Consider the following 10,210-nt stretch of genomic DNA (forward strand, 5'->3'; position numbering starts at 1 on the left):
GGTCTAAATTAGCTGTTGCCACTTAAGAAAGAGATCTTGGAGTCACTGTGGATAGTTCTCTGAAAACATCCACTCAATATGCAGTGGCAGTCAAAAAAGTGAACAGAATGTTGTGAATCATTAAGAAAGGGATAGAAAATAGGATAGAAAATATCATATTGCCTCTATATAAATCCATGGTACACCAACATCTTGAATACTGTGTGCAGATGTGGTTGCCCCATCTCGGAAAAGATCTATTGGAATTGCAAAAGGTTCATAAAAGGGCAACAAAAATGATTAGGGGTATGGAACGGCTGCCCTATAAGGAGAGATTAATGGGACTTTTCAGCTTGAAAAAGAGACAGCTAAGGGGGGATATGATAGAGGTCTATAAAATCATGACTGGTGTGGAGAAAGTAAATAAGGAAGTGTTATTTACTCATTCTCCTAACACAAGAACTAGGGACCACCAAATGAAATTAATAGGCAGCAGGTTTACAACAAACAAAAGAAAGTATTCTTTCACACAATGCACAGTCAACCTGTGCAACTCATTGCCAGGGGATGTTGTGAAGACCAAGACTATAACAGCGTTCAAAAAAGAACTAGATAGCTATTGATGGACCTATCCTCCATGAATTTATTAGCCAGAATGGGCAGGAATGCTGTCCCTAGCCTCTGTTTGCCAGAAGCTGGGAATGGGCAACAGGGGATGGATCATTTGATGATTATCTGTTCTCTTCATTCCCTCTGGCATTGGCCACTGTCAGAAGACAGGATACTGGGCTAGATGGACCTTTGATCTGACCCAGTATGGCCGTTCTAATGTTCTTAGTTATTCACTTCTTGGTGACAGAACAAAGTTGTTAAAATAATAGCTATTTAGAATCCAAAGGATCTCACTAATTAGGGGCCTATTCTACCTGAGTGTCCTTATTAAAAAGCTAAGCACCCAATATACAAAAAGTCCAGTGGAACCAAATCTGAACTAGACCTAAAGCGCGGGACAAAATTATTGGTATGGCTTTTTCCGTATTTTTACCACCTTCGATGTTAAAGTTACATTAAAAAAATAAAGAAATTCACTGCAGTGAATTTGACAGCCCTACACGTGCATGGGCATCCGTGACCAACACCATCTTTGCTAATGCAGTGGAGATTGAACCAGGGACCTCCAGAGCTAAAAGCACCAGCTCCTACAGCTGTAGCTAAAGAACCACAGCTTCCTAACTGGGGAGGGGGAGTAACACCTCATATCCTCTGTATAGCAACACAGAGTGGGAGCTGTAATAAACACACAGTGGTAGGTTACATAGCCTAGGATAAACTTGCCCTCATATCTTCCAAAATATTGCATACGAGAGTCACAAATTCCAATGCAAACAAAATAACTCTTTATATTTTAGTTACTTCATATTTTTATGCATGCAGCTCCATATGTCATTCAGTGACTATTGAATACCAGCTATCCTATCTAGTTTAACCAGTTCTGCACTACCACTGACTTACTTTACAAATATTTGGGCTACAATGAAAAGTCAACAATAAAATAAAGCAATGGCGAGTAAAGAATCTCAATCATTAGTGCATTGACAATGAAAAAAAAAAATAAAACAAAAAGGAATAGGAGAACCCCGAAGTAACATTTATAACTTTCTGTAACAGATCCTAAGTGCTAGAATTAAAAGTTAATCAGAACTTTTAAAGGTTTTGTTCCATTTAAGAACATTAAAAGTGTTTCAAATCTTGAAGAATAGATTTAAAAGAAATTCTAAATCAGAGTCTCTAGATATTAAGTGGAATCCCATACTTTTCTAGATTCTTCCATCTCTAGAAGAAATGTACTTGTCTGTACAATCAAACGGCCAGTCCTGCACAGGGCTGAGCTGTGTTTGAGTGAGTACACTCTGATGTATTATACTCTAGAGTATGTGCTCAAGCATGCTCTGTTGATGCCCAAAGTAAACTTCAGATCCTTGCTCATTGTTTACTCATGCCCAATGCTAGCTGATTTTGTTACCACAAAAATAACATGGAGATGAGGAGATCTGGGGAGAGAAGGGTGGCTGGAACTTGGAAGAACTGGATTATACCAGATCCTGGGATGCATGTACATGTGAGTAGTAACCATTGTTTATAGCAAAATCTTATTCTTCTCAAGTAGAAGGTCTCTACTTAGATCCTAGCACTTCAGGTTCTGGTCATGAAGTGGAGGATAGGACATACAAAACAAAGGACACAGAGATCTAGTTCTCTGCCCCCAATATGTCCTTCATTTCTGACTGTTTTGTGAGGTTTATGACCCCATATTTGGGCTGTTAATCAATTAACACAATACAGGGCGCTCTGTCCACAGTACAGAAAGCCTGACCAGCACATACTCACATAACCAGTAAACAAGAAGCCAGAGCCAAATCTGAGGCTGCTGATTGGTGCAAAACATACCATAGGCACAACCCTCCCGCAGCCAGAGATCACATGAGTTACAGGCTATTGAATAGGGCTAATCATTATTCGCATTGGTGTCAATGAGATTAGGATCAGGCCCAGTGTTCTCTTTTCAAAGTGCAGGCTCAGGCCCTGATTTGTAATTGCAAGTGATTATAGGATTATTAAAATATGAGTTATAGCTAATAGCTACTGTACTGAGTGACACGCTACACATCATTGAGTTCCCAGTCCCGTTGTTTGAACTGTTACTAAGTTACAGTATTGTTACGCACATTTAATTTTAATACCTATTATGAACATAAGCTTTAGTTGGTGAGAGGTAGCTCTTTCCTTGCTATTTGGCAAGCATTTGTTCCGGGAATCTAGCTCGTTATTTTCTAGACATAACCTGGACTGAATGGCTAAACACAGCTGCCTTACAGTCACTGTAAACATTCTGTACAAAGGGCAGTTTGCAGTGGAGGCCCCATGGAATGTGACAGTTTGATACCTGGATAAACCTGGGCTGAAATGCTATTTCTACAGCAAAGCTACAGTCACCTGTAGATGTAGGCAAGGAAACCCTGTACTAAGTGTTTCATTCAGTGCTGAGTACCAGCAGAGCTCAGTACCTTGCAGTATGAGGGCCCTATGTGACTGAAATGGGGACAATGAGAAAACAGAAATCTACCACCGCTGGCTATAGAAAGAGGATGAACTGCGTGCAGAAAGTAAGGCAGCAGAGAAAAACTACGACTTGAATGGCCAATTATACATCTTAATCATTCTGCTGTTGCATGGGAACGGAACAGTCACATGGTAGCCATATAAACTCATGCCTGTAAGCACACATGCCTGACCCTGCAGACCTTGCACGTAATCCTACAATCCTGACCCACTCAAGTAGTTCCAGTGGGTAACAGTTGCAAGACAGACCACGCTCCCTACCTCCAAATGTTCACATATAGCTTTCATTGACTTCAGTATTCTGAAAGCCTAGATAAATCTGCAGGGAAGGTAAATATGAAACATCCCAATCTACATTCCTTTCTTCTGTTAGGTCAACATCAAAAGGATTTATCCTCTTGTTTCCTTTAAATAAAGCAGTAAGGTTCTTCTAGGCTTCTGGTTATTCTTTTGGTTCTATTTTTTTTAAATGTTTTTAAAATGAGACATTTTCTATGTATCCTTGTTAAACAAGCCTATTACATTTTCCATAAGTACGTCATTTGGGGCCTATCCTGCAGCCCCTACTCATGTGAGTAGTACCACTAAAGCCAATCAGACCACCCATGTGAATAAGGAATGCAGTTTTCGGCTTTTGTTTTAAAAATTCTGTTTAATTTGGTCTTGTTTATTATATAAACTGCCTGTTGCCTTTATCCTGAAATCAGAATATTTGTAATGCAAAGTCAGTGGCTAGAAAGCACTCTCTGACTCTCAGTATTTCCTTTAATATTTGGAATCACAAAGAAGCCTAAGCTAAGATGTGTTCTGAGAAAATATATTAAGGATCAACATTAGTAATAAAGAGAGATCCTAAAGAAAGAAATGAAAACAAAATAATATCGGAATAGTAATCATAGGCCCAGTCCTGCTCTCAGAGAGCAGATAGCTCTTTAATCTACCTGACAAAGGCGTAACAAAATCCAATGGCTGGAAACAAGCTAGACAAGTTAATACTAGAAATAGCAGGCATATTTTTAACAGTGAGAGTAATTACTCCTTGGAGCAATTTACTAACAATGGACCTCCTTGCTAAGTAAGGTACTACTCCCCAAGACTAATGGTGGCAGAATTGGGCCCATAGGGATTCATTTTTGGAAATTATAGGGCTCACCAGGTGAGGTTCTGAGCAACTCACAAGAGGGACCCTACATCCCAACACCCTTTGACTGCAACACCCTCTGAGGGCACTCAGCAATTTGGAGTCACATGCTCAGCAGGTCCCATGACTGGGCCCTGAGTCTGCAAAAAGATACTATAGTGTTTGAAGAGGTGGGGTGCATGGGGGCATTTCTCGGAACTCTAGTGGCATTCCTTCTGCATGCTGTAATCCACCCCTTCCAAGGACGGATCACTCTTAGGCACGCAACCCCCTGCTCTGGGTGTCCCTAACCTCTGACTGCCAAAAGCTGGGGCTGGATGACCGGGAACAGATCACTTGATAAATTGCCTTGTTCTGTTTATTCCCTGGGAAGCACCTGTCACCTGCCACTGTCAGAAGACAGGATAGTGGGCTAGATGGACCATTGGGTAACAGCTGACTGACCTAGTATGGCCGTTCTTATGTTTTATCCTTGGGTCATAAGGATAGCTCTAGACAAAGCACAGGTTTTTGCCCTTTGCATCGCATTGCACTCAATATTTTTTTCATTTGGGGGGATGTATCCAAAAGCTTCCCAAAAGAACTTCATCCGAATGTCTGCAAATCACTTCAATGAGTAGTTTGTCTGAGGATGATGCCTAGTTCTGTGCATTGTGATCGACTGAAAGGGGCTGTCTTGCAATGTATTGGAAGCTGGATTTCCACTTTTGGGGCCCTCCGGTACAAATGCAGGCACGTACAATTCACTGGAAACAGAGGAAAGACACCTCTTCTCAACGCCTAGAGAGCACTCCAGACAACTGGCTGGACCTCTAGCCAGGACCCCTGCGTGCAGCGCTGAGCCCCTGAGCAATCCCACGACAGTCAATGAGACTGCAAAGGTAAGAAAGACAGAGCCCACTAACATAGGTGCCCTTATTGATTTGGGAGCAGTCTGTTTCTACGAGGCTATTTAAAAAGAGCACAGGGCTATTGCTGTGGTTCTAGGCTTGGGCATGGGAAAGGAGCCGGCGAAGGGAAAGAAGTCAGTGAGAGCCTCGCCATTACTTTAAATGTGTATCGCTCTGGTTTCCTGCGGTCTTGCTTTAAAGTAAATAGACGAGGCACTCATGGTCACCACAATTATCCTGGGATTCACACTCTTTTACCCGGATGGTGCCGTGTGTAAATGGGATGAATTACAACGCTTTGCGCGATCTTGCAGGATTTATTATTCTCAAAGCTCTGGGGCTGGGATTCCAGCGCAGGGGGGACTGTCCCTCGGACGCTGCTCCGAAAGCTGCACCGAGCGCACGAGTGTCTGTCTGCTCGGTGACGGAGGGACCGGTTCTGGAAGCAGCCGTTCCTGGATATTTGCTTCGCATGCACTAAACTGCTCACTGCGTTACAAGTCTGTCCCGGACTTGATCCCGGCATTTCTCCACGAACGCTGTGAATGAGTTTCATTACAAGGACACACACATGCCCCCACATATGTACACCGAGGACTTTTTCCGTGTCGATGATTGATCTAAACCAACCGGATTCAATGACTGCTACCAGGATGGCACATGCTCAGAGTAATTAAACTCCATTACCTTTTTTCTGTCCTGAGCTACTTGGCAGACAGCTTGGCTTTCAGTCAGCCCGGCAAGCTGAGCTTCTGGTGGAAAATTAAAAGCGGCCGCTGATCTACTCTTAATCATGTAAACAAGCCGTTAACCGAACCGCCTGTTGATGGGTTCAGATCGCATTGCAGTGAAAAGGTCAGAGCGGTCTGCAAGCTTTATCTCTGGGTCTGTGTTTGTCTGGCTACGTGTGTCAGCCTCCTGATTTAGTGAGATCTCCAGAAAGTCAGCAGAAGGGAGGACAGTGACAAGGGCTCTAACTCCGGGGAAGAATTAAGTAGCTCGTAGCCTCCCTGTGTGTGTTTCATCGAGAGAGGGCGCCCCAGCCCGCTGATCTTTCCTGGGGGACAATGAAAGGAACACGCGGTGGGAACGCAGCTGCGGGGGAAATCTCGCTTCGCTCCCTCGCCTTTCCCACTCGCGGGGCCCCATTCGAAATTCACCTTCCCAACAGGACCAGGGGCCAGCGCGCGGCTTTTCCAGCGAGGCCGCGGCTTGTCCCCCGCAGCCCGGGTGGCCGCTGTTTGCGGTAATGCATTCCAGGTGACGGCCGCGCTGTCAGGATGATGGACGGTGAAGTCCCTTGTCCTGCCTCTCCCGACAGCTTGCCCGCAGCCCCATGTATATCAGAGACATGCACACATCGCCTCGGCCGCTTTTTGCAACCGGCTCGAGGAAAAGAGACCAGAACAACAACAACAACAAATCAACGACCAAAATGGGCCTGATTCTTTCCTGTCCGGCTCTAAATGGCAACCCACTGATTGCAACGACAGGGACCCCTTCATGCGCTGCTTGTTTGTTCGTTTGTTTGTTTCTATGCTGGGTGACCTTTTTAACAACTCTGGTCGTTTACGTGCAGTCGCATAAATCTACCCCACCAGGCAGGGTCTACACGTCTTTCCGAGCTGGACATGCCCTGGTTTTCTCCTGGGGGCAATCCATTGTTAGAGGCGGTTTCTAACCTATTAGTGTGGACAGCCGTGGTAAAGGGCCATTTCTAATTGATGTCCTCATTGTAAAGCACAGCTGGCTGTGTCAGAGCAATGCATACCCATGGGGAACTTGATTTTTTGCATAAAATCCCTAGGTCCTCCTTTGAGGGAAGACTTGTTCTAAGCGCGGGGGCGGGGAAAATAAATCCCCTCTTCCCAAAGAAACAAATATCAAGCACGGGAATCTAAAATCTGGGACATGTCCCGCATCACTTTCCTTTCTATATAGGGCCGATATGAAGTAGGTTTTTCTTAGCAGATAATAGAGCAAATGAAAGCTGTCTTGAAGTCAATACACTGTCTATATGGATATTTTGCTGGGTTAATTTTAAGGGGTTGCACTCTCCAGGTATTTCAAGAGTCTGTTAAATCTTGATGCAAGTGAATTAAGAGCTAGATTAGCGCTCCGGTCTGCAGTAGAAATAACACATCTTCTCGATGGAACTGGATCCTCTGTGGCCGTCTGAATAAGCCCGTGGGGGAAACGACGGTGCGGCTCTTAAATGGGCAAGGCTTTTCCTGAACTGCCAGGGAGTTTTGCCTGAATGAGGGCTGCACGCTGGGCCCCTTCGTCGGTGATACACTCGCTTCTGGCCGGGTTACCAAAGAACCACTCATCCCGCGCGGATTTCACACCGCTTCCACGGTTCTGCAAGGATGCGCAGGAGTGTCCGGGCTCCCGGAGCTAACGTGGGAAGAGATTTCTGCCTTCCCCGTCGCAGGGGGCTTTGGCGCACAGGTTCACACAGAAAGCTAGAGAGCCCCAAGTGAGGTGGATGCTCGGGTGCATTTGCTGCTGGGCTCCTGTGCTACAAACAGCTTGTTTGTGGGGTCCAAAAAGCCGCTAAGCGGATCACTTGCCGAGAAAACAAAGACGCGAGAGCAACTGAATTCTGGTTGGTTTGTTTTTAGCAAGCACGGCTGGAAAGCTTCCTAACTGGAGAACTAGGGGCTGCTCCGCTAATTACTTCGGCCAAAATCCGCTTGAAATCACAAGAGCCATAACGCACCATCAGTTGACTCCATAAAACTCTTCCCTGCGCGTTCTGCTAAGAAGCGGCTGGGGTCCTGGGGTCCCTAATGCGAACAGGCTGCAGGAGCGGCCCTTGGCGTGTTCAAAATGAAAAAGCAGCCAGGATTTTGTAAGGCACAAAAGCGTACCGAGTCCTCTTGTCACGGGTGCCCGGCGTCTATTTTGTTCATGGCTTGGCGACGATTTTAACGCTTAATCGTATTAAGAATCTCATTTACAGTCGTCTAACTCTTCAATTAATTGGGACAGGTTGGTCTGGCTAAATATGGAGAAGCTGCCTTTGTCCAAACACATATACACATATATGTATCTGATGGTGTGCCTGTATATATAAACATATAGTCTTAATTGTTGAATATAAACAAATACACAGTCTTAATGGCTATCATCGCTAGGTCATAGAATCATAGACTATCAGGGTTGGAAGGGACCTCAGGAGGTCATCTAGTGCAACCCCCTGCTCAAAGCAGGACCGATCCCCAATTTTTGCCCTAGATCCCTAAATGGCCCCCACAAGGATTGAACTCACAACCCTGGGTTTAGCAGGCCAATGCTCAAACCACTGAGCTATCCCTGCCCCCAAAGTCATGAGGCTTTGTGACTTCATACTGTAAGCATTTTGTCGTATGTCATAGAAGTCAAAACAGAAATGGGGGAGGGGGGGGAAGAGTCTGTATTAACTATCCAATACCGTATAGATCAGCTTTGGGCCCTTGATGGAGGAAACCCTTCCGATACAATGTATGGAAAGGAAAGTTCCTTTTTCTGACCAGGAAAGGAAACTACTCCAGTATAACAATATAATTCCTGGTTCCAAACACACATATGAGTAAATGCAGTAAAGGTTCTTCTCCTTGGGGACTCATTGACCTCACATCACCCCTAGTTACTCTAATGGCAACCCTTTGTGACGTCAAAGGGATGCTGAGTCCCAACCTGCTCCCACTCAAGTCAATGGTGGGGGGTTTACTTTTGTTCTTAGCAGTGCTTTGCAACAGATGCTTTGTGGGGGTGCTTTCGAGCCATCCTGACAGAAAGGTAGTGTGTTAAGGTATTAGAGGTATTGCTAAAGGGCTTCTCTGCGGGTTAAAAACAAAACCTTTTGGCGGGGGCGGGGGGGCACACCTATGCGGAATAGATTGGTCCGCGGTTCAGCAATGGGCATTTTTAAAAGTAAACGCCCCCCACAAAGGGCCCGATGCTGAACCAACAGTTGTGGGAATTCAGCACCAATCAGGGCAGCGCCAGTGGCGGGGGGGGGGGTTCAGATCCTTCCATCATAGACTAGTAGTCATTGCGTACCCCCCACCCGCCCCGCAGATGCGCTCTGTTAATATCCCAGCACTCCATGGCGACAACAACTCTGCAGAGGAGATCTGCGATGGACGAACAGGCCGTTGATGTCTTCCTCATGGGTGACACTATCAGCCATAGGGCCTCCCTGTTAGAAGAGTTTTACCATCTGAGAGTCAGAACTTGGTGACCAAACTCTGCCCAGTCTTGAACTGACCCGATCGCATTCCAGTTTCAGTGTTTCCTGAACACACTTTCTGTTTGTTACTTGGGTGTGTGTGCGCAACAACACAGAAAAATGAACCCTCCAGCGTTACCGACATAGCGCGAAGGTCGGCAGATCTGGCCCTCCAGCGTAAGGAAATGCCAGAAGCCAAGGTTTTACCCGCCACATTAACTGGGCCACCTTTGACGACCTGCTTATTTTATGGACCGGCCCAACAACACAATATGTCAACGTTGACATTTAACACAAAGGAAAAGAGTGTGGATGCAACCTAGCCAAGTAACGTCGCTATTTTCGAGCGTTTGAGCTTGCCACTTTCATGTTGCATTTGTGCTTGGTTTTGTGTGTAATGTTTAAGGAAGGCGGACGGGGCTTGCTGGAAGTTTAAAGGAAAGAAGAAAAAGGGAACCTGGAGGTAATTCGCCAGGGCAAAGGAGCTTGCAAGGCCCTTTCTCTTCAGCGAGCCGGCTTGCTTATTTTACAAACTCCAGGCTGGGCCAGTCGCGCTTGCCATTTTCTTTCTCCACAACAATTTGCTGATACAGTCGTCTACGCTTGTAAATTCCGGTCTCCTTGTTTACCTTGCACATCTTGACGCTCCAGTGATTTTTACCAGCAAAATTTGCCATTTCTTTGAGCCAAGTGAACCCGTAGCCGTGTCATGTTTTAATGCGCACCTGTAGATTTACAGAATAAATAACTACTGGCCATGATGAGTGTGAAATTCTAGTCAACTCAAAACCTTTTTTCTAGCCAAGCAGACACTTATCCTCTTTAGCGAGTCTAAATCCTCGTGAAGTTTCAAGTCTCAAAAAT

This window comes from Lepidochelys kempii, chromosome 6, assembly GCF_965140285.1.
Source record: "Lepidochelys kempii isolate rLepKem1 chromosome 6, rLepKem1.hap1, whole genome shotgun sequence".
In the NCBI taxonomy this organism is placed as follows: Eukaryota; Metazoa; Chordata; order Testudines; family Cheloniidae; genus Lepidochelys; species Lepidochelys kempii.